The sequence below is a fragment of the Esox lucius genome, chromosome 19 (assembly GCF_011004845.1).
Source record: "Esox lucius isolate fEsoLuc1 chromosome 19, fEsoLuc1.pri, whole genome shotgun sequence".
NCBI lineage: Eukaryota > Metazoa > Chordata > Actinopteri > Esociformes > Esocidae > Esox > Esox lucius.
In genome coordinates, this window is record NC_047587.1 from 42,775,472 (window position 1) to 42,799,137 (window position 23,666).

The following is a 23,666-nucleotide window of genomic DNA, read 5'->3' on the forward strand; positions in this document are numbered from 1 at the left end:
ACATATGGTCCAACTAACAGGAACAACAACAACCTCAGCAGCTGCATCAGCAGAGCGCCATCATTCTAGCTTGCTTGCAAAGCAGGGGACCTGTTCTTTGTCAAGCGAGATTAAATATATTATCTGTAAGTTGAACATGTCACTACAGTACCTATGTTAGATTTGTGTGGCTTGTAATATTATTTTAATTTTTATAATTTGCTAATTGCCAAGATTTACCCCATTTTCATAGCGTGCGGTCAGTGACCTACACTACTGGTGGTGAGGATGAACAGTATAGGTTGCATGAAAGGTGTGTGTGAATTTAAATTACTTTAAATAAAATAAATGTTAAAATTGTCAAAACAAGTAAGTAAGTTTTTGGTGGCTGCATGAAATAGAACATTTATCATGCAAATGTATTAAACAAGATTAGGGTTGGGTTGTCTGGATTGTGAGCATTGGGGGAGGAATAATCTGGTGGGAATACCACTATACAATAAACTATACAATGTACCTAGTTATATAGTCAAAGTCACAGACTTTTATTTTTCAAATGCACAGAATAACACAGCATCATTCTGAACAATGAAATTATTGTGACATGGCATACAGCTTCTACGCAGTAGGAATTAAGAATTATATAAAGCACAAATATAGCAAAAATATAAAGAACAATGTAAACTAGCAGCATTTTAAAGAGTGTAGAATGGGGAATATGAACAATATGGGTGGAAGTATTGAATATTATAAATAATTCATTAGTTTAATATGCATATGAATGGTACATTAAAATATTTGAATGTACATAGAAAGACAATGGAGCATTTGGAATGTTCATGTGATCAAAGTTATCCTAGATCAGTGGTGCTGGTTAAGAACCCTTATGGCCTGCGGAAAAAACTGTTGTGAGTCTGGAAGTGCGTGTATTGATGCTCCGGTAGCGTCTACCAGATGGCAGCAATGTGAACAGACCATAGCCTGGGTGGCTGTAGTTTATGATGATGTTCCGTGCTTTGCTAAGGCATTGTGTGTGGTAGATGCCTTGCTGGGAGGGAAGATGGCAGCCAATTACTTTTTAACTTGGTTAATAACTTGTTATTCACACATTCATTTGTTTAGTATAGAAGGGGCATGGCAAAAAAATATTTTCACATTTATTGCTACACTGATTGAATATGTACATCATCTTTTCTAAGTTCAAAAGGTTTATTTGTCATTTGCAATAACAAGTTATGGCAATGAAATGCTTGTTTTTCCTACTCCCGACAGTGCAGTTAAAAGTAAAAAAGTAACAGTAATTATAATTTAAAAAAAAAAGATAACACAATCAATCAGTAATAACACTATACAAAAACACACATCAATAATAATAACCATCTGGGATAGACGGCTCTGCTACTGTACTTAAAATCTAATATTTGTCTTTCATATCTAAGGAACAGTCCACACAACACTAGTGTGCTGGGATTACTGGTAAATCAGATGAGTAAAAAATTTACTGTTGAAGAATGGAGCAGGACTGACTAAGAAGGTAAGAAAGAGACTGACTACAAACTCCAACACTGAATGTAAGGATTATAAAGCATATTATAATTGCTAGAACACCACACATGACTTCTCAGATGCAGGTGCAAGCCCATACTGGACACAAAGGGAGAAAAAAGGTTAACTGGACAACCTGGACAGAACAGCAAAGAGGGACATCAAAAAGCGGAGACGGCACCACCAGAGACAGGTTTGTTTATAAATGTGTAGAAAGGTTCTCAAAACATGTTATTTTCTTTGTTTAATATTAGATTGGAAGCGATGACTCAGTTTTCTTACAAAATAAATAAAATAAAGCCACATGTAAACATTTATGTATATCCCTTTTAATATGTATTTGAATTCATCCTAACACCTTTAGCTTCCTTAAATGTGAAGAGTATGACCTGCTATAATGTTTGGACCGCTCTAGATTTTTACAGTTTACATTGTACCGCTAAGACATATATAATTTATTGTCTACTGTACTTTCACAGGCTTTGGCTACTCGGCTGAAAGAACTCTCGGCCAAAGAGAAGCTGCTGGTTGTCGGGGCAACTGAGGACATGATGTCTGATATGGAGACTGACCCTGGTGGATTTTTGGGAGCCAAACACTCTTATGTGGAGAAGAGGCCTCGCCAAAATGAAATCCGTTCCACTCATTCACGACCACCACAGCCCTACCCTGGACACCTGATTGCTCAGAACATTAAAGAGAAGAGAAGTTGTGATTTACTGGGGCAACTGAGGACATGATGTATTATGGATTATGTATGGGGTGGATACTGATGCAGTGGACCCCGGTGGATTTTGGTTTGCTGATCAAATTAGCTGACCAGTGAAGGACACTTGAACTGGACTGACTTCACACACACACACACAGACACAAATTCAAGTCTCAAATGTTGCTACCAGACTCTCCACTTTGTATCGTTTTCAATTTGTAATACGACTGTTTATAGCCTCAGTTACAGGCGTTCTCAACACATGCTGGGTTGGTCATTACAGGTGTTCTGAATGCGTGTTCGATTGGTCATTACAGGTGCTCTGGACGCACATTTGGTTGGTCATTACAGGAGCGAGTTGTACATTAATCCACCATTCACAATAACTTGCTGCCTTATTATCGATACACATTCCTGATTATAGTATCTACATGAATCTCATGCTTGTTGGGCTTAATTCAAAATTCAATTTTTCTGTTCTTACAACAATGGTTGTTTACAACAAGCATCTCTGTCCAGACTCATCCCTTCTGTTAAGCATTCTTCCAAAGTGTTTCAGAGTTTTCAAAGAATGCCTTAAGTAACAGCTCCTGTTTTCAGTATCTCGTGAACAAGTCTGGAAAGCAACTATTCTTTGTCAAAAGAAGAAAGAGTGATATAATCTACACTGGGTGCACAATTATTAGGCAAGTGAGTATTCTGATCTTATTATTATTTCTATGCACATTTTCCAACTCCAAACCATATAAACATGAATGCTCATTGGATTGAATCATTTTCAGGTGATATGTATTTGTGTAATGAGAGAGTGTGTGACAACAATGAATAACATCTTGAGGGGCAACATAATTATTAGGCAGTTTCATGACATTAGGTAAAAAAGAGATTTAACTGACTGTGAAAAGTCATAAATTATAAAATGCCTTTCAGATGGATGCAACACTCTTGAAATAGCTAAACTATTGAGGTGTGACCACCGGACACTCAAATATTTTGTTGCAAATAGTGAACTGGGGTGCAAAAAAATTATGGAGAAGAAAAGACACAAATTAACTGCAAAAGACTTGAGAAGAATTAAACAGGAAGCTACCAGGAACACATTATCCTCCAGTGCCACCATATTCCAGAACTGCAACCTACCTGGTGTGTCCAGCAGTACAACGTGTCAAACGCTCAGAGACATGGCCAAAGTCAAGAAAGAAGACCACAGCCGAATATGATTCACACGTTGAAGCGTATAGATTGGGCAAAGAAATACCTGAAGACAGATTTTTCGAAGGTTTTATGGACAGATGATGATGGACCAGATGGATGGGTCTGTGGCCATCACTAATGGACACAGGGCATCACTTCAAGTCAGGCGCCAGCAAGGTGGAGGAGGGGTAATGGTATGGGCTGCTTTCGGGTTGAAAAGGTTAAAAAAAAGGTCCAACTCAACTCCCAAACCTACTGCCAGTTTCTGGAAGATATTTTCTTCAAGCAGTGGCACAGGAAGAAGTCCTCAGCATTCAAGAAGGCCATGTTCTTTATGCAGGGCATTGCGCCATTACATGCATCCAAGCAAGCAAGGGCCTCAAAGTTGCCTGAACAATGACCTGGCCTCTTTCCTTACCTGAACTTGTGGACCCTTCTCAAACGTGAGATTTACAGTCAGGGAAGACAATACACCCCTTTAAACAGCATTTGGCTGTGGCTGCTGCTTCAACGAAAGTTGATCGCGAACAGATCAAGAAACTGACAGACTGCATGGATGGAAGGCTCATGGCAGTTATTGAAAAGAAGGGTGGCTATATCGGTCACTGAATATTTTTGAAAGGCCAGAAATGTTATTTAATTTTCATTTTGTGTTACTTATTTGTTGCACTTACTCTAAAAATGTAGAATAAATAAGTGAGTTGGAGATGTTATTTTTGTCATTTAGCCTAATAATTCTGCACACTAAGTGTTGCCTAATAATTGCCCACACTTATGTATTTCCCTGAGAAAGAAATGTTTTCTAATTTTTCCTTTGTTAAACATTCAGGTTTGAAGTTCAATGACTGAGAGCATTGTGTTTGTTCAACAATAAAATAAATCTGGAGGAATACGATTTGCCTAATAATTGTGCACACAGTGTAAGGACATTTTCCAGTAATTTTTAAGATGTGAATTATTACACAAAGGTGAGACTTGTAATATAGCATATGACTGCTTTCCAATTCATTTTGGTATATCCCTTGTGCAGGCACACGACCACACATTGAAAACCTTCGGTCTACAGCATTAAAACAAATTACTAAGATAATTCCCATTTTCCTTTTAACCAAAAGGGCAAAGAACTGGAGAAATACTAAGATAAAATACATGGAGGTAATTCACCCATAGGCCTACAGTATGCAGTGGTAGTAGCCTAGGTGTAGTAGTACTGATTGAGGGAGAAACGTTTGGACATGGCTGAATACAGTTTTAATAGGTATGCAACTCTGACTTTTAATGTGAATAAAGTTACAGAGATGTGTTATCAAAAACAGCTAACAATATTCAAAGGCAACATAACTGGAATAGCTACTGGGATAAGCAAATACCTAACATTCCATAGAATATAAGGTATGTATGAATAACATTCCAGCAACATCTATTAATGCATTGCATGGGCTGGTCTAACCAATAGAAATTAATGTAAAGCTAGCTCCACATTATGCAATGTACACTCACCTAAAGGATTATTAGGAACACCTGTTCAATTTCTCATTAATGCAATTATCTAATCAACCAATCACATGGCAGTTGCTTCAATGCATTTAGGGGTGTGTCCTGGTCAAGACAATCTCCTGAACTCCAAACTGAATGTCAGAATGGGAAAGAAAGGTGATTTAAGCAATTTTGAGCGTGGCATGGTTGTTGGTGCCAGACGGGCTGGTCTGAGTATTTCACAATCTGCTCAGTTACTGGGATTTTCATGCACAACCATTTCTAGGGTTTACAAAGAATGGTGTGAAAAGGGAAAAACATCCAGTATGCGGCAGTCCTGTGGGCGAAAATGCCTTGTTGATGCTAGAGGTCAGAGGAGAATGGGCCGACTGATTCAAGCTGATAGAAGAGCAACTTTGACTGAAATAACCACTTGTTACAACCGAGGTATGCAGCAAAGCATTTGTGAAGCCACAACACGCACAAACTTGAGGCGGATGGGCTACAACAGCAGAAGACCCCACCGGGTACCACTCATCTCCACTACAAATGGGAAAAAGAGGCTACAATTTGCACGAGCTCACCAAAATTGGACAGTTGAAGACTGGAAGAATGTTGCCTGGTCTGTTGAGTCTCGATTTCTGTTAAGACATTCAGATGGTAGAGTCAGAATTTGGCGTAAACAGAATGAGAACATGGATCCATCATGCCTTGTTACCACTGTGCAGGCTGCTGGTGGTGTAATGGTGTGGGGGATGTTTTCTTGGCACACTTTAGGCCCCTTAGTGCCAATTGGGCATTGTTTAAATGCCACGGCCTACCTGAGCATTGTTTCTGACCATGTCCATCCCTTTATGACCACCATGTGCCCATCCTCTGATGGCTACTTCCAGAGGATAATGCACCATGTCACAAAGCTTGAATCATTTCAAATTGGTTTCTTGAACATGACAATGAGTTCACTGTACTGAAATGGCCCCCACAGTCACCAGATCTCAACCCAATAGAGCATCTTTGGGATGTGGTGGAACGGGAGCTTCGTGCCCTGGATGTGCATCCCACAAATCTCCATCAACTGCAAGATGCTATCCTATCAATATGGACCAACATTTCTAAAGAATGCTTTCAGCACCTTGTTGAATCAATGCCACGTAGAATTAAGGCAGTTCTGAAGGCGAAAGGGGGTCAAACAGTATTAGTATGGTGTTCCTAATAATCCTTTAGGGGAGTGTATATTGTTGTGTGAAAGCTGAAAAGTACCGTGTAGATATACCTTTCTTAAATACAAAATTTGGAACTTCTCAGAGGGGAATCAAACCAGGGTCAGAATATTGAAGAACAGGGATGTCCCCACTACACCACAGGGGCTGCTGGTTGTCCCAACAGCTCTCTATCCTCTCCAAATGTAAATTTTACCCCAGCCATTACAATTTTGCTGAGATAAAGTGGGCAACAAAACGTTTGTTAACGGAACTACAGTGTACTGTTGTGCAAAGATTACTATAGATGGACAAATCTATCCCGGGCCTCCCCCAGGTAGGGCCACAGTGTCGCCGGACCCCGCTGTCTCAGTTCCTAGGTCTTACGCTGCTATACTGTTGTGCTGGGGGATTGGGTCAGTTCTCCTTCCCCACAAAGTTCTCCTTCTCCACTAGAAATCGTTGTTGTTATGATTAATGCATTTTCTGAATTTTTTTCCCTTTAGGAGGACATGAGGTCCTGGTCCACACCTGCGGAGTTCCTGGTTTGGGGGGCCCGTTGCTGTCCCTGTCCTTGTCCATCTGGTCATACTTCTGACCTAGTCTAATTTTAAATAGACTCTGGATTTAGCCCAGATAAATGTATTAATTATTCCAATTGGAATATTAATATCTCACCCGGCACAGCCAGAAGAGGACTGGCCACCCCTCTGAGCCTGGGTCCTCTCTAGGTTTCTGCCACCCTTAAGAGGAGGGGACTACATGAACAGAAAGTGCTTCTACTCCGTCCTCCTTCAAGGGATTGTAGACAAGAGAGGGCGATTCATTGACATTTTTGCTGGACCAGCGGACAGAGTTCATGATGCCAGGATGTTGATGGCCTCCAACTTCCTCACAACATGGCAGGAGAAGATGGGCAAGTACAGATTCCTGGGAGACAGTGCCTACATTGGACAGGCCTTCCCATTTGTCATAACTCCTAAATGTGACAAGGGTGTTCTTACTGAAGTAGACCTGCTGCAGAACTCCAAGATCAGACAAGGGAGGGTGGTTGTTGAACAAGCCTTCGGAAGGATGAAGTGCAAGTGAAGGCGACTTTGCGATCTGCAGAACACGAGGATTGATGCTGTGGTGATGATCGTGATGGCAGCCTGTTTTCTACACAACAAGTGCATTGGTGCTTCAGAGATAGGTCAGGAACACCCACAAAAAAAAAAAAACAGAGTCAGGAATATAAAAATGAGTAGACTATAACTTGTCTTTCAACTAATGGATCAGCTGAATTTGATCAATGAATTGATTGCTACCATTGTTTGTACATTCTGTCTGTACCAGTGAAGTATTTTCCTCAGTTAACTGTCTCACCTTTTTCTCATTGTCCACAATGAAGTGTATGTGACATTTCGGCAGGTACCTGGTTTACTCTTTTATTAGGGTCCCTAAATGTGAAAGGGAGCCTGAATGGAATTACGTATGTGAATGTCTGTTGAATCTCGAAAATAAAACTGATTGTGACCAGTATTCCTGTCTTAGTTGATCAAATATACCGTTAACTCCACAAAGATCAGCAGAGACTAAAAATACGTTTCACTGGGTAGCAGCAGGGAAAGTGTCTGATTGTATTTTAACTGCATAATCAATAATAGGAGAAAGTGGTGTCATCAGAGCATTGTACCAATATTTTAAATGTCATATTGAAACTCTAATCAAAAAAATGGCTCTCAATTAAAAAGTGATATAATGTCTGTACTCAAATGTTTGAGGAATGCCCTGTTCCTCCCCCAGTTGGCACCAGAGCTGTGAAATGGTGTCAGAAAAGCCAACAAAAGTCTGCAAGTGGATAAAATGCATTACTCAATTAGGTACCCTGTCTATTATAGTGTTATAATAGGAAGATTTTCTATACATATAACTAAATGCAGACAAAGTGTTGATAGTTTTTGGATTTTAAATGTTTCTGCTTAACCACTTTCTCTTGCCATTACTGTGACACTGTTAATCAGTGTCATTTAACAGCACAAAATAAAGGTATATGATTCTTGTCTTAGTGTTAAGAACCGCTCCCTCTTCTGTTTTTGGTTGCATTATTATGTTATCGGTAGTCTGAATTCATTGGCGTGCTCATACTTAATTTGTGTTGCCACATGGTGTAATCGTTTCAACCCTATACAACAAGTGATAATGGAGAAAAAACAAAGGGATACCGGATCATACAATAACAATATGTGATGTACGATCAGTCAGTACCTCAAAAATGTATTCACTGTAGTCTGTGATTCAGATGAGCACGCTAATTTGTGGGGAAAATATAAATTAAAATTAGTTATTCATGCTTGTGCGCTTCAATAACGCCACCTGTGCTGATGATTGTGACCCTTTTGGTGTTCCATAACTGAGTCACGTTATGAGTTGTCATGATGAAATTCACAAGTTGGAACAGCCTGTGATTTCAGTTGTTTACTTAGATTTTCAGTGTGAGTTTAAATCCAGCCATCATTTTGATTCCCACTGACCGTTGTGTAATTTATTTTTCAACGAATAACACAATGTACAGTAAAGATTTTGTGTGGTATATGGCAAAAATTCCACTACTAAGGGCTGTTCTTAAGCATGACGCATAACATAGTGCCTGGATACAGCACTTAGCCGTGGTTTATTGGCAATACAGCACAAACACCCGAGATTTGATAAACCAGTTACCAAGCAATTAGAACAGTGAAAATATATTTGATATCATACTCTTGATATAAGGTCTCATATACTACAGCTTTTAGCCATCAACTTATCAGCCTTCAAGACTCAAATAACCCAGTTTCTAACCACAGTTGATATGACTTACGTTTATTTTTTGAAAAAGAGTCACTATGTGTACAGGAAGAAGTCATGACGGTTCAAAGAGGGGCTAAATGTCACTCACATACACAGAATGGCTTCCCTCTGCTTTCTTGCACTGGCAGGGTACTCTGTCAGAACATGAAGTGACAGGAACAGTTTCCCTCAGGGAATGATTGTAGTCCAGGCTTGTGCAAGTCATGGACATGACATTTACCAGTAGGGTCTGTACACAGTGGGAATCAAATATGGTTTGTTTAGTGTTTGGGAATAGTTGTGGGCATTGATGTCTGCTTTTGGAACTAACGGGTTGTGGCTTTGTGTTACATGGACGGTTTGTTAACGCCTGAAGACGAGGATCTTGATTTACTGTAGGAAGACAGAGGATGTGTGAGTATTTGTGAAAATGCATGTTAGTATCTACTGGGTGGCCAACTAGTGTTAAACGAATAAAGTTGCTAAATCGAATACCCGTGGTAGCAATTTTATTTTGTCCCTGACCATAACAGGTAATGCTATTGTAAGTCGCTCTATAAGTTGATCAGTAAAATGTAAATATTGATCATGTTCTTCCCTTTTAACGCATTTTATATCAATCAGTTCATTACATGGGATCCATGTATAAATAATTCATATTCCAATTCAAATAACATATGCAGTATACATTTTTTCATCAGTAGGTAGAGTATTGTGGTTCTCTAGCTCAATAGGTAGAGCCCCGTCCGGATAGTGAATTAAATTCCCAGAAACACTTGCACATAAAATCGATGCACAAATGACTGAAAGTTAGTTGCTAAATAATAAGTATTATATCATACAAAATCATGGACTTCTAAGGGAACACAGGTAAACACACAATCTATACGTCAATCTTTGTTGGTAAAATCATTAATCTATACTATCAAGCTGATTTGCAACCCACACAATGAGCGTTTTCAGAGAGACAATGGGAAACACCTGCAAGGCACAAAAAAGCACTTTACTGCTCCAGCCATTTAAGCTCCACAGCCCACGGCTGCAAGCCGGCTCTCTGCCCTGACGTCCACTCCACCCTCCCTGGGCAGATTGAGCTTGGCAGCTGGCTGTACAAATATTAGCTAGAGTGCATCACCAAGGGTCCAGTGAAAGAACAACAGGGAGCTGTGTTCTCTTAATAGGGTCCATCTGTATCTGGCATATGTGTGTGTTTGCTTCTCACAGGTGGCGATTGGAGATAAATGACTGACCCTGGCATGCTGACTCCACAGCATGAATACAGATATGTATCTGTACTTATCGTAGTTAAGGTATATAATAAATGCTATTGTTTATGCTATAGCCAAAATGTAGGTAATGTTCATTTAATACAATTATTTTGAAGCAAACGTGAGACACTGGGCTTTTGGTAGTTGTAGTTTCTGTATCATTCCCATTTTCTTTTCTTTTTAACATTTATACTCTGTTTTTATTCAGTTTTGTGATATATCCAACCCTCAAAGGTCTTCTAACTCACCACAAGGAGTCACTAAAATGTGGCAGCCATATTCAATTATTAACTCCCCCAAACTACAGCGTTTAATCTGCTGTGTCTGGAAAAAAGTCTGGCTAGGGTCAAACTACTTATGATGAACTACAGTTAATGATGAATTAATTCTAGGTGATTTTTTAAGACATTCTCACTTTCTAGTAACATTATTCAGTTTTCAGTATTAGGGAGAACGTGGTTCAGCATTAGGTGGTAACTCTAGTTTCAGCTGATGGACAGTCTCAATAATGGCAGAGAACAGGGATGCTTTCCAATGAGAATAACCATAAACAGATGCAGGCACCATCAGTCCAGCAAAAGAAAACAGAATTTTATGTTAGTACTTGATCACACAAATGTGACTCACCACTCGAAATAGTAAATGAGGAGTACAGTGATAAACAATGGAGGATATGTGATCCAATTACAAAGCTTTAGTTATTTCACTCATGATGTCAAGTAAAAAAGAAAATGATCTTAGAAGCCTTCTTAGTCTTTCTCATACTGTATGAGCAGGATCACCCATGTTGCTAGACATTTTATTATAAAGGCACAATGACAAAAATCGAAACATTTACGAACATTTACTAAATTACAATCAACTGAAATACATTCATTGGACCCTAATGAATGGATTTTAAATGAGCATTTGCCTACTGAAGTAGAGAAAAAAAATGTATGTGACAAAACTATATTTTAAAATGGCTTTTATTGTACCTTTGCAATGACTATGCAAAGGTACAATATCAGTTCCTTGATATGCCACACCTGTCAGGAGTGCAAATGCTCACTTACTGGGATGTAAACAAAATTGTGCACAATATTTAAGAGAAATATAATTTTGTGCATATGGAACATTTCCCTGATCCATTTCAGCTCAAAGGACAGGTGCTACCTGGGACAGACACAACTTTTGCCATTATATTTTTCCTCAGCAAAATTATCATAAACAAGTTACATTTAACCTGGCATTTGAAAATTGTGCTGCACTCTGTCCCTAAACATGGCTGACATGAGGATAACTTTTAAAAGAGTGAACCCTAGGATGCCAGATGACCCTGCCCTGACCCTGAGCATTGGAGCCCCCAAGGGCTGCATACTAAGTCCCTTCCTCTGCTCCCTGTTCACGCATGACTGCGTGGCCAAACAACTCCAATACCATCCTTAAATTTGCGGACAACAACCATCCTGGGTCTCATCTCCAACAATGATGAGACTGCTTACAGAGAGGAGGTAAATAAACTGGATACATGGTGCTAGGACAACAAACTCTTTCAAAGTCTGCAAGACTAATGAGATGATCATGGACTTCAGGAAGTGGCGGGGGGGGGGGGGGTCATGCCCCCATACACATCGATGGAGCTGAAGTGGAGAGTTTCTGACTTCTTGGTGTGTTCATTTAAGATGATTTCACTTGGTCCAGGCAAGCGAACTCGGCATGTTTGGCATGTTTGAAAAAAACTCAAACCAACTTCTACAGGTGGATCACTGAGAGCATCCTCTCAGGCTGCATTACTGCCTGGTATGGCAGCTGCTCTGCTGCGGATCGTAAATCCCTCCAGAGGGTGGTGAAGGGAGCGGAACACGTCACCGGCTTCCATCTCCCCTCCATACAAGGCATCTACCATACCCGATGCCTGAGGAAAACACGGAACATCATCGAAGACTACAGCCACCCAGGCTGTAGGCTATGTTCTGTTCATACTGCTGCTAAACACTGGTCTTTTACCCTAAAGTCCCAATTTTTTTCTGATTCCACTAACACGGCCCAGGGCCAGTTTGCAGATTGATGTGTTACGTGGTGTGAAAACGCAGCATGTTGTTCTATTCGAATGGTAATGTGTATCGTTTGCTTTAGGCTTCTTGTAATGGTTTTCATCTGATCTAACAAACAGATCCCTTATAAAATTAAGAAAATGAAGCAACAGTACAGGGAAGCGAAGACTCAGAATGGAAAGAGTTGGAACGACCTAATGTGATAGGATGCCATTGACTCAATAGAAAAACGGAGCACTGAGACGTTGCCTGCAGAACCCATAACAACACAAAATTACCTCTGAATGTGTTTTATTATTTAAGTTCAAATCACGCTGATCATTTACTCCTCCCTCCCCACGTGAGCCCCTCCATAAGTCCTTGGTACCAAATGTATAGTGGAAACAGAAAAGTCTGGAGCAACATTAACATAAATCACTGGTGTAGCCAGAGGTGTAGTGGAGCGTATACGCACTTTTTTGACAGCTGCCTTGGTGTACATTCACTTCTTACCAGTGGTTTGTTAGAGGATATAAACAGCTATACGCTTTCTACCCAAATTTTTCAGCAGGCATAGTGTATACTGACTTAATCATATTTACATGCAATGGAAAAGCAGCATCTCCGACGCAGGTGGAGGGTTAGCAACTGTCCCCTGAAGCAGGATTGCATGAAGCGGGTGGCTTGATGTGTATTAAAGGCTTTGAAGCGATGCATGAAATTGTTGAAATGATTAGCCGACATGCTAAAATATTTTAAACACGCTCTTCATCCATATTACGCATCTGCTGAACAAGCACACTGTATTCTAGCTAGATAGCTATTACATTGTTTACCAACTATTCAGATACTCCCTATGAAGTTTTCCTGCTCTACAAGCGAACAAATCAGGTGCCAATCGTCTTCTCTCTTTCCTTATTCATTTAATTTTACTAGTTCTCTCGAACGCGCCATTACAGAAACCGTCTTCCCCAATCTAGCTAGTTAGCTACCTATTATATTGTTTACCAACTATACAGTTACTACTTCTGTGAAGCTTTCCTGATCTACAAGCGAACAAACCAACGTTTTGCGCAACATCGCCGCCTGGTGCTAAGATGTGTAATGGCCATCTACACAACAAGGCCGCACAACTATAAATGCTGAGCACGTCTGCGTACAGACGCACATGACATTTAAGCCTGATTTATGCTTCTGCGGGTCTGCGTTGTTAATGTCATGTGCGTCTGTACGCAGACCCGCAGAAGCATAAATCAGGCTTTACTGATGCTTAAGAGTGTAGTACAGTGAACGTACACTCACCTAAAGGATTATTAGGAACACCATACTAATACTGTGTTTGACCCCCTTTCGCCTTCAGAACTACCTTAATTCTATGTGGCACTGATTCAACAAGGTGCTGAAAGCATTCTTTAGAAATGTTGGCCCATATTGATAGGATAGCATCTTGCAGTTTATGGAGATTTTTGGGATGCACATCCAGGTCACGAAGCTCCCGTTCCACCACATCCCAAAGATGCTCTATTGGGTTGAGATCTGGTGACTGTGGGGGCCATTTCAGTACAGTGAACTCATTGTCATGTTCAAGAAACCAATTTGAAAATATTTCAAGCTTTGTGACATGGTGCATTATCCTGCTGGAAGTAGCCATCAGAGGATAGGTACATGGTGGTCATAAAGGGATGGACATGGTCAGAAACAATGCTCAGGTAGGCCGTGGCATTTAAGGGGCCTAAAGTGTGCCAAGAAAACATCCCCCACACCATTACACCACCACCAGCAGCCTGCACAGTGGTAACAAGGCATGATGGATCCATGTTCTCATTCTGTTTACGCCAAATTCTGACTCTACCATCTGAATGTCTCAACAGAAATCGAGACTCATCAGACCAGGCAACATTCTTCCAGTCTTCAACTGTCCAATTAAACTTGTGCAAATTGTAGCCTCTTTTTCCTATTTGTAGTGGAGCTGAGTGGTACCCGGTGGGGTCTTCTGCTGTTGTAGCCCATTCGCCTCAAGGTTGTGCGTGTTGTGGCTTCACAAAAGCTTTGCTGCATACCTCTGTTGTAACGAGTGGTTATTTCGGTCAAAGTTGCTCTTCTATCAGCTTGAATCAGTCGGCCCATTCTCCTCAACATGGCATTTTCGCCCACATGACTGCCGCATACTGGATGTTTTTCCCTTTTCACAGCATTCTTTGTAAACCCTAGAAATGGTTGTGCGTGAAAATCCCAGTAACTGAGCAGACTCTGAAATACTCAGACCGGCCCGTCTGGCACCAACAACCATGCCACGCTCAAAATTGCTTAAATCACATTTCTTTCCCATTCTGACATTCAGTTTGGAGTTCAGGAGATTGTCTTGACCAGGAACACACCCCTAAATGCATTGAAGCATTTACTACTAACTTTTCTCCGTTTCCTCCAGTTTTACATTTTAGAAGGAGATGAGGTCCTGGTCCACACCTGCGGATTACCTGGTTTGGGGGGCCCGTTGCTGTCCCTGTCCTTGTCCACCTGGTCATACTTCTGACCTAGTCTAAAATCAAATAGACTCTGGATTTAGCCCAGAGAAATGTATTTATTATTCCAATTGGACTCTTAATATCTCACCCGGCACAGCCAGAAGAGGACTGGTCACCTCTCTGAGCCTGGGTCTTCTCTAGGTTTCTTCCTAAAATTCGACCTTCTTAGGGAGTTTTTCCTAGCCACTGAAATTCAACACTATTTTTGTTTGCTCCTTGGGGTTTAAGGCCGGGTGTCTCTGTAAAGCACTTTGTGACAACTGCTGTTGTAAAAAGGGCTTTATAAATAAATTTGATTGATTGATTGATTGAAGCAACTGCCATTTGATTGGTTGATTAGATAATTGCATTAATGAGAAATTGAACAGGTGTTCCTAATAATCCTTTAGGTGAGTGTATATGCAATATACATTATTTTGTAGTAGATAAAGCATTCAAAAAGTAGCATACAAAAGCCAGTTGCATAATTATTACAAACATTTTAAAAAACGGCCAATAAATAATGTGCCCAAGACCTACGTATGAAATAGCTCTGATTAGCTGGTTATTTAGTAGAACCATGTTTCTTCTCTTCAGGTAAATATTTTTGCCTGCCAGAATATTGAGTCTTTTTCCGTGAGGCAGAATTATATTTCCATAGGCTAAACGTTACTTCCGAAGTACATTATGAAGCGAACTAATCAAACAACTTTGTAATTTGTCCAATCAAATAAACGTAGTCGAGAAGTAGAAAAAACTGCCAGCTCTGCTGGTGCACTTCCCTCAACCGATGAATATAAAGATTTTGAAAGCAACCAGATCCTCCATGTTAAGGACGTGGTAAATTACATATTTTTGCCTTAAACCAATTTGTCAATGTTGCGGTTGGGCAGTACTCCCTCGTAAACTGCCGTAGCTAGCTAACGTTTTCTAGCTACGGTTTACAATTTTTGCGTCAAACCTCTGGTTAGGATGCAAGAAACTGGGTAGGTTAGGGTAGTTCTAAGACTTGGTTTCCAATGTGTCTACATGGTGTTAGACATGGATGGGTAGTATTTATGATACATGTATTTCAAATACAAAATAGGCTTTTATTGTTTGTATTAGATGAATGGCTTCATATTTTATCACACTTAAGTGTTTTGTATTTTGTAGCTTATAAATACTGTGAAATAGTTTGTGAAAAGTCTACATGATGACATCATAAAAATGTTGCCTCTGATTGGTGCCTACTCAGTAATTTATCCAGACTTGTTGAGATCAGAACAGAAAAGGTGTCCATACCTGAAGAAGGTCAAGGTGAGAAACGTGTACTTAGCGTCTTTGCAGCAGTATCCCCTAATCAAGCACCTTTTTAACCGTTTAACACAATCATCCCATCCTCAACTCCAGTAGATTGTTTATTTTCCTTTGCTGGACTGATCAACCGGTCCCATCAACAACATCTAAATGACACACCTTTTAAAAAGTTAGTTGTGCTTAAAGGCATCTGTAACTAAAGAGACCTCTGCAGGGTAGACCACAGGGCACACACTCATTCAGTACACTCCCTCTCTCACACACACTCAATCACCTGCTCACTTTCTCACCCACGCATAAGTTTGCATAAGTTTGAATGTTTTTGGTAGAACCTTTGAACTGTTTTGGAATACCTGGTCTGAAGTATTCTCTATTGTAGTATTCTCTTTTGGAGTCTAAGTAAATGTTCTTACTACACTATTAATGTGTATGTGTCCTCTATACCTATATTCTGAGGCTCTCAATAGATTCAGTGGTTGGAGTTGGGTTAATACCCCTTGACAAGTTCTGTTGCTACTTTCTGATACGTATATGACTACATTTAAAATCAAAACATTGATCATTTAATAATTGTTGACAAAGTGCTCAAATGTTTGTTTTCAATTTCCAAATAGGTGTCCCATGATTGATAAATAAATAATTGATTGCTAAATGATTGTACCCTAATTGAAGTAGCTGTTTAATAGAATCATAATTTTGCATACCATTGCATGAATGACTGCCTGACATAATTTGTTATATTTATGATTAACAATCAAATGATTAATTACTTGCTAAGTTGATACAATTCTTAACTAGTTGCTATGAATAAAGGTGCCTCCAGTTGTATTCTTATGAATGACTTGTTTGTCATTGAGTCAGTGTTGCTGAAGCAAAGTAGGCCCTTCATTACCAAACACCAAGTAACTAAATTAGGATACAATTATGAATCATTAGCAAAATCCCAGGATTTTCTCTCTTTTCCAGGAGGGTCACATTGACCGGTCTGTAATATTTGGGGGGTCATGACCCCCCCTAATTCTACGCCCCTGATTACAATATACACACTTCCCCCGGGCACCACTACACCACTGGGTGTGGCCCTGGTACCGGAGTAAAGCACCATTGAAAACGCGGCATAAAGGGCTTAGCATGACCCATTTTTATGAGTTTCTTTGGTCACATCCATTGTATTCAAATTCAGTTGGGGGGGATTTTGGTACAAAATCCAGGAACTCTGAATTTCAGAAAAATCTGTTGATTATCTGAAAAGTATGGATTGACTTTGAGTTTAGCAAGATGGCAAACTTTAAGAACTCTGAATTCAAGAAAAACATGCGATAACTTGTACATTGATCTAAAAGAGGTTCACCAGGTTTTTAGCTACTTTTAAAGTTATTATCAAAGGTGGAGAGTGCCTGCCTCAAGTGGAGGAGTTTAAGTATCTAGGGGTCTTGTTCACGAGTGAGGGAAGGATGGAACGGGAGATTGACAGACGGATCGGTGCAGCTTCTGCAGTAATGCAGTCGATGTATCGGTCTGTCGTGGTGAAGAAAGAGCTGAGCCGCAAGGCGAAGCTCTCGATTTACCAGTCAATCTACGTTCCTACTCTCACCTATGGTCATGAGCTTTGGGTCATGACCGAAAGGACAAGATCCCGGATACAGGCGGCCGAAATGAGCTTTCTCCGCAGGGTGGCCGGGCGATCCCTTAGAGATAGGGTGAGAAGCTCGGTCACCCGGGAGGAGCTCAGAGTAGAGCCGCTGCTCCTCCACATCGAGAGGGGTCAGCTGAGGTGGCTTGGGCATCTTTTTCGGATGCCTCCGGAACGCCTTCCTGGGAAGGTGTTCCGGTCCCGTCCCACCGGGAAGAGACCCCGGGGAAGACCTAGGACACGCTGGAGGGACTATGTCTCCCGGCTGGCCTGGGAACGCCTCGGTGTCCCCCCGGAAGAGCTAGAGGAAGTGTCTGGGGAGAGGGAAGTCTGGGCATCCCTGCTTAGACTGCTGCCCCCGCGACCCGGCCCCGGATAAAGCGGGAGAAGATGGATGGATGGATGGATCAAAGTTACTGTCTAAATGTATGAACGTAAATACACTTAGTTCGCATTAGACAAAAATAATTATAATCTTAAATAAATACTGTGACATTAAACAAAAGGTTGTCCATTTAAAAAGGCCAGTGCTTTTTAAATGGACAACCTTTTGTTTAATGTCACACCATTTACTTAAGATTAAAATTATTTTTGTCTAATGCAAACTAAGTGTATTTACTTTCATAAATTTAGACAGTGACATATTTTCAATCAATGTTCCATGACTGTTGATAAGCTTCAGTTCACAGGGCCACCTGTTCTTTTTCTGGTATTTTCTAACTGACAAACCTAATTCCAAAGGATGCTGGGTAATCAGTGGAAACCATGAGACTAGTAGTCATGTCCAAAGCTATGTTAAATCCTGTATCTGTGTTTTGGAGCACTTTTTTTTTAATCTCTGACTTTATTGTCATATAATTTGGGGCTTGGCTGGCCCCTTACTGGTGAAACCTGATGTCTGCTTTATCTATTTCCAACAATTGTAATGGTTTTTGTTGAATGAAAAACTTAACAAGTTTTTACACTCAATCAAGCTGTAACTTTGTACAAATGAAAGTTGTCATACATGCTTAATAGACAACCATTATGTAAAATGATATCTGTAATCCCTTAGAGATAGGGTGAGAAGCTCGGTCACCCGGGAGGAGCTCAGAGTAGAGCCGCTGCTCCTCCACATCGAGAGGGGTCAGCTGAGGTGGCTTGGGCATCTTTTTCGGATGCCTCCGGAACGCCATCCTGGGAAGGTGTTCCGGTCCCGTCCCACTGGGAGGAGACCCCGGGGAAGACCTAGGACACGCTGGAGGGACTATGTCTCCCGGCTGGCCTGGGAACGCCTCGGTGTCCCCCCGGAAGAGCTAGAGGAAGTGTCTGGGGAGCGGGAAGTCTGGGCATCCCTGCTTAGACTGCTGCCCCCGCGACCCGGCCCCGTATAAGCGGAAGAAGATGGATGGATGGATGGATGGATGGATATCTGTAATCTTTCTAAAGTGGGGGTTGATACCTAATAGATAACAAAATGACACCTCTAATTGTTTGAGTGAGGGATGTTTATTTTATTTTTTATAACTAATGCTTAACATTCTACATCTATAGGCCCAAATCCTGCCTCCATGAAAGGTCAAAGCAATAAATCAGAATCTCGCCTTCTGCAATACTCTTCAAATACAATAATAATGACTGGGTCAAAGAGAAGACTTAACTTGTCAAAAGCTGGAAAAAAAACTTGGAAGAAAAAATTTAAAGGCAGGTGATGTTAACTATTGATAGGTGTGGTGGGTTCAATGCTGGGTTTGGCGGTTATACTAAAACCAAATGGTGGCTGAGGATGAGGAAAGGCTACCAAGGAAACTAGAGAAGTTAGAAGAAAGTGTTCTGACAACATCTTATGGGAAAGACACAAAAGGAAACTACAATTTATAGGGTGTACTTCTGAAAATCTAATGAATAAATGTCATTATTGTCCCCCATAATCAATTAAGAGATGTGAGTTTGAATCGGTCTCTGTTCATGAGTGCGTGTCTATACATTTTATGAATGTACTGGTCATTGTTTTCCCCCACCCGCAACTGATAAGTATGTGGTAATGTTTCACTCTTCATGCAAAAACAACAGATCTTCAAAAATCTTTTTTTGCCATTAAGTTCAGCACACTGGGATAATTGTAGTCAATCAGGCTAGTATGAGGGGGCTTTTAGTTCTACATTCTTTTTTTTTTTTCAGAAATAACATTAAATCAAACAAATGAGTATAATTGGCCTTTAACTGTTTAAACAGTATTTAAGGTAATGTTTATTATATGTTATTGCTCACATTTATGTATTAATCAAAATAACGTTTATTTGGTGGCCTACTCTTTTAGGTTATGCTGTTATCTGGTTAATAGACTAGCTACTGTAACCGAGTTGAATTGTCTTGTTTTTTTCTCAGAAGACTAGCAAACTAGCTAGCTTTCTTCAGTGTCATGAATAGTAAAGAGTGAGTACTATTTATATTAATAAAAGGTGGAGCATGCTACGGTGGTAAACTTTGCATATTAAATCAGACAAACTTATCTAGCACCTGTAAGCGTTCATCTAGCAGGCGTTGTTAACAGGTGTAGGAGTTAATCTTATATGTGCCATTCAATGACTTCAAACGCTAGACTAGAAATAGTAAGAAAAGGAGATTTTTTTTATATACTTCCACGTAATGCAGGTTTTTTAAGCGCAATTAATACCATATAGGACCAGATGTTTACTTCCTATGCCAGTTTTTATTTTTCAGTTTCGTTGTGAAATGAGGTTACAGTAGTAAAATAAAAGAGGAGACCTGTTTTGGTGCTTTTTTGAGGCTATGGAATTTTAAGCTTCATTCAGGTTGAAGAGGCCGAACGAAGGTTTGTTTCAATTCACTTGCTATGACGCGCTAGCGTTCCAGCTCAGCCAGCGTTCTTTTGCTGTTTTTGAGGCTAGGGTGAATTTTTATGCGTTCTTTTGTCCTGCCTAATACTACACTAGCCGATTGCAGGCCGGCAGACCACAAATTAGCTAGATTGTCTAGTTTGCTCTTACTTGTATGCCAACAGGCTGTGTCCAAATGCATACATTGGTTTTAGGTGTTGTGCAGAACGTTATGTGTTACATTTAGTGTCTGTTTAGTGTCTTCGTGAACTGGGGAAAGCTGGCTTTAGCTAGCTAGATAAATAGTGCCTTTAGTTGTGACTGTTTGTTTTTGCCAATGGCTTTTCTGTCTTGGTTGCAATACTATCCATGTTAAACAGCTTTAGGGAACATGGTTGTGTATGGACTGGTAACAGCAAAAATCACTGTTTTAGAATTCAGTGATACAAACAAGGTTTTTCCTGACATTTATGTAACATCTCCTCCCTACTGTTGGTTTTAGGTGTTGTGCAGAACGTTCTGTGTTATCATTAATGTCTTACATTCATGAACTAGGTAAAGCTGGCTTTAGCTAGCTAGATAACGGTTATGCATTTGGACACAGCCTGTTAGCATACAAGTAAGAGCAAACTAGACAATCCAGCTACTTTATTATAAAACAATTAAAGCCACTTGCAGTAACCATCAAGCTAGCTAGCTAACCAGCTGTAGTAAGATGAAAGTTACTGCCATTCAATGTACAGGTGCTGGTCATAAAATTTGAATATCATCAAAAAGTTGATTTATTTCAGTGATTCCATTCAAAAAGTGAAACTTATATTATATAACGTATATTATATTCATTCATTACACAAAGACTGATATATTTCAGATGTTTATTTATTTTAATTGTGATGATTATAACTGACAACTAATGAAAATCCCAAATTCAGTATCTCAGAAAATTTGAATATTACTTAGGACCAATACAAAAAAAAGATTTTTAGAAATGTTGGCCAACTGAAAAGTATGAACATGAAAAGTATGAGCATGTATAGCACTCAATACTTAGTTGGGGCTCCTTTTCCCTGAATTACTGCAACAATGCGGCGTGGCATGGAGTCGATCAGTCTGTGGCACTGCTCAGGTGTTATGAGAGACCAGGTTGCTCTGATAGTGGCCTTCAGCCCTTCTGCATTGTTGGGTCTGGCGTATCGCATCTTCCTCTTCACAAGACCCAATAGATTTTCTATAGGCCAATTAAGAACAGGGATACCATGGTCCTTAAACCAGGCACTGGTAGCTTTGGAGCTGTGTGCAGGTGCCAAGTCCTGTTGGAAAATGAAATCTGCATCTCCATGAAGTTGGTCAGCAGCAGGAAGCGCTCTAAAATGTCCTGGTAGATGGCTGTGTTGACCTTGGACCTCAGAAAACACAGTGGACCAACACCAGCAGATGATATGGCACCCCAAACCATCACTGACTGTGGAAACTTTACACTGGACTTCAAGCAACGTGGATTCTGTGTCTCTCCTCTCTTTCTCCAGACTCTGGGACCTTGATTTCCAAAGTAAATGCAAAATTTACTTTAATCTGAGAACATAACTCAGCAGCAGTCCAGTCCTTTTTGTCTTTAGCCCAGGCGAGACGTTTCTGACGCTGTGTCTTGTTCAAGAGTGGCTTGACACAAGGAATGCAATGAACCCATGTCTTGCATACGTCTGTGCGTGTTGGTTCTTGAAGCACTGACTCCAGCTGCAGTCCGCTCTTTGTGAATCTCCCCCACATTTTTTAATGGGTTTTGTTTCATAATCCTCTCCAGGGTACGGTTATCCCTTGTACACTTTTTCGAACACATCTTTTCCTTCCCTTCACCTCTCTATTAATGTGTTTGGACACAGCTCTGTGAACAGCCAGCCTCTTTAACAAATTACCTTTTGTGTCTTGCCCTCCTTGTGCAAGGTGTCAATGGTCGTCTTTTGGACAGCTGTCAAGTCAGCAGTCTTCCCCATGATTGTGTTGCCTACAGAACTAGACTGAGAGACCATTTAAAGGCCTTTGCAGGTGTTTTGAGTTGATTAGCTGATTAGAGTGTGGCACCAGGTGTCTTCAATATTGAACCTGTTCACAATATTAAAATGTTCTGAGATACTGAATTTGGGGTTTTCATTAGTTGTCAGTTATAATCATCAAAATTAAAAGAAATAAACACTTGAAATATATCAGTCTGTGTGGAATGAATGTATGCATTATACAAGTTTCACTTTTTGAATGGAATTACTGAAATAAATCAACTTTTTGATGATATTCTAATTTTATAACCAGCACCTGTAGAGCTTCATGGAGAACATTTCATTTTAGCTTCATTACTAACACAACTAGCTAGTAATACACATCACTAAAACAATCTTATTACATGTTGTAAGCCAAAGTCATAAGAAAATGTCCAACAGTTAACATACTTATAGTGCAGTTTTACTTGCTGCTGTTCTTGTTATTTTCCATGTTTCAAAGTTTTTCTCCTCAGCGATTGGTTGAAATCTAGCCATGTGATTAATGCAAAATCGAAAAAAAGGACTCTTCTTCTGTGGGGTATAACGGCGGTTGGCATCCAACGTTATTGGTGCATTATAGCCACCTACTGTAAAGGAGTGTGGGCCAGCTTCAGGGAGGACCTAAATTCTCCCAGCCAACCCAGTTTCTCTAAGGAACACAAACATACACCTAACCACAGCACCCGAACACCCCCTCCCCAAAATAGATTCTAGACTCAACACGTGCACCCCCTCTGCCCTCAGACCCTGTCGCAACCTCTCTCTCTAACTTGCATAACACCTGCACTGCCTCAGGACGTGATCCACTGTCTCCACTTCCCCACAGTAGTCACACAACCCAGTCAGATGCTTCCCTATCATGTGTAGCGTGCCGTGCAATCCACAGTGCCCCACCCTCAATCTAGTCAAAATCCTTTCCTCCTTCCTACTCCTAACTGCCCTCCTTCCATCCCCAATCTCACCCTGTAGAGGAACAAGTGCCTTCCTTTGGTGTCTGCATTCCACTGGTCCTGCCACACCTTCCACCTACCTCATTCCACACAACCACCTTAGCCTCTGCCCTGCTCAAGGACACCACCATGTCCACCATCCCCCTCTCCAGGGCCTGTTTCGTCGACTCTTCCACAATGCCCCATCATCAGCATACAGCAACTGAACCCGACAGTACACATCCAACCCCCATGA

The 23,666-nt window shown here is 40.5% G+C and overlaps 1 long non-coding RNA gene across 1 annotated transcript; it reads left to right on the plus strand.

Annotated features, from left to right (window-relative positions):
- The first annotated feature begins 238 nt into the window (after positions 1-238).
- On the plus strand, positions 239-2,488 carry LOC109616952. The gene is made up of 4 exons (XR_002198242.2): positions 239-292; positions 1,419-1,513; positions 1,605-1,717; positions 2,004-2,488. It is a non-coding gene; the product is annotated as an uncharacterized LOC109616952 (long non-coding RNA).
- Positions 2,489-23,666: the final 21,178 nt, after the last annotated feature.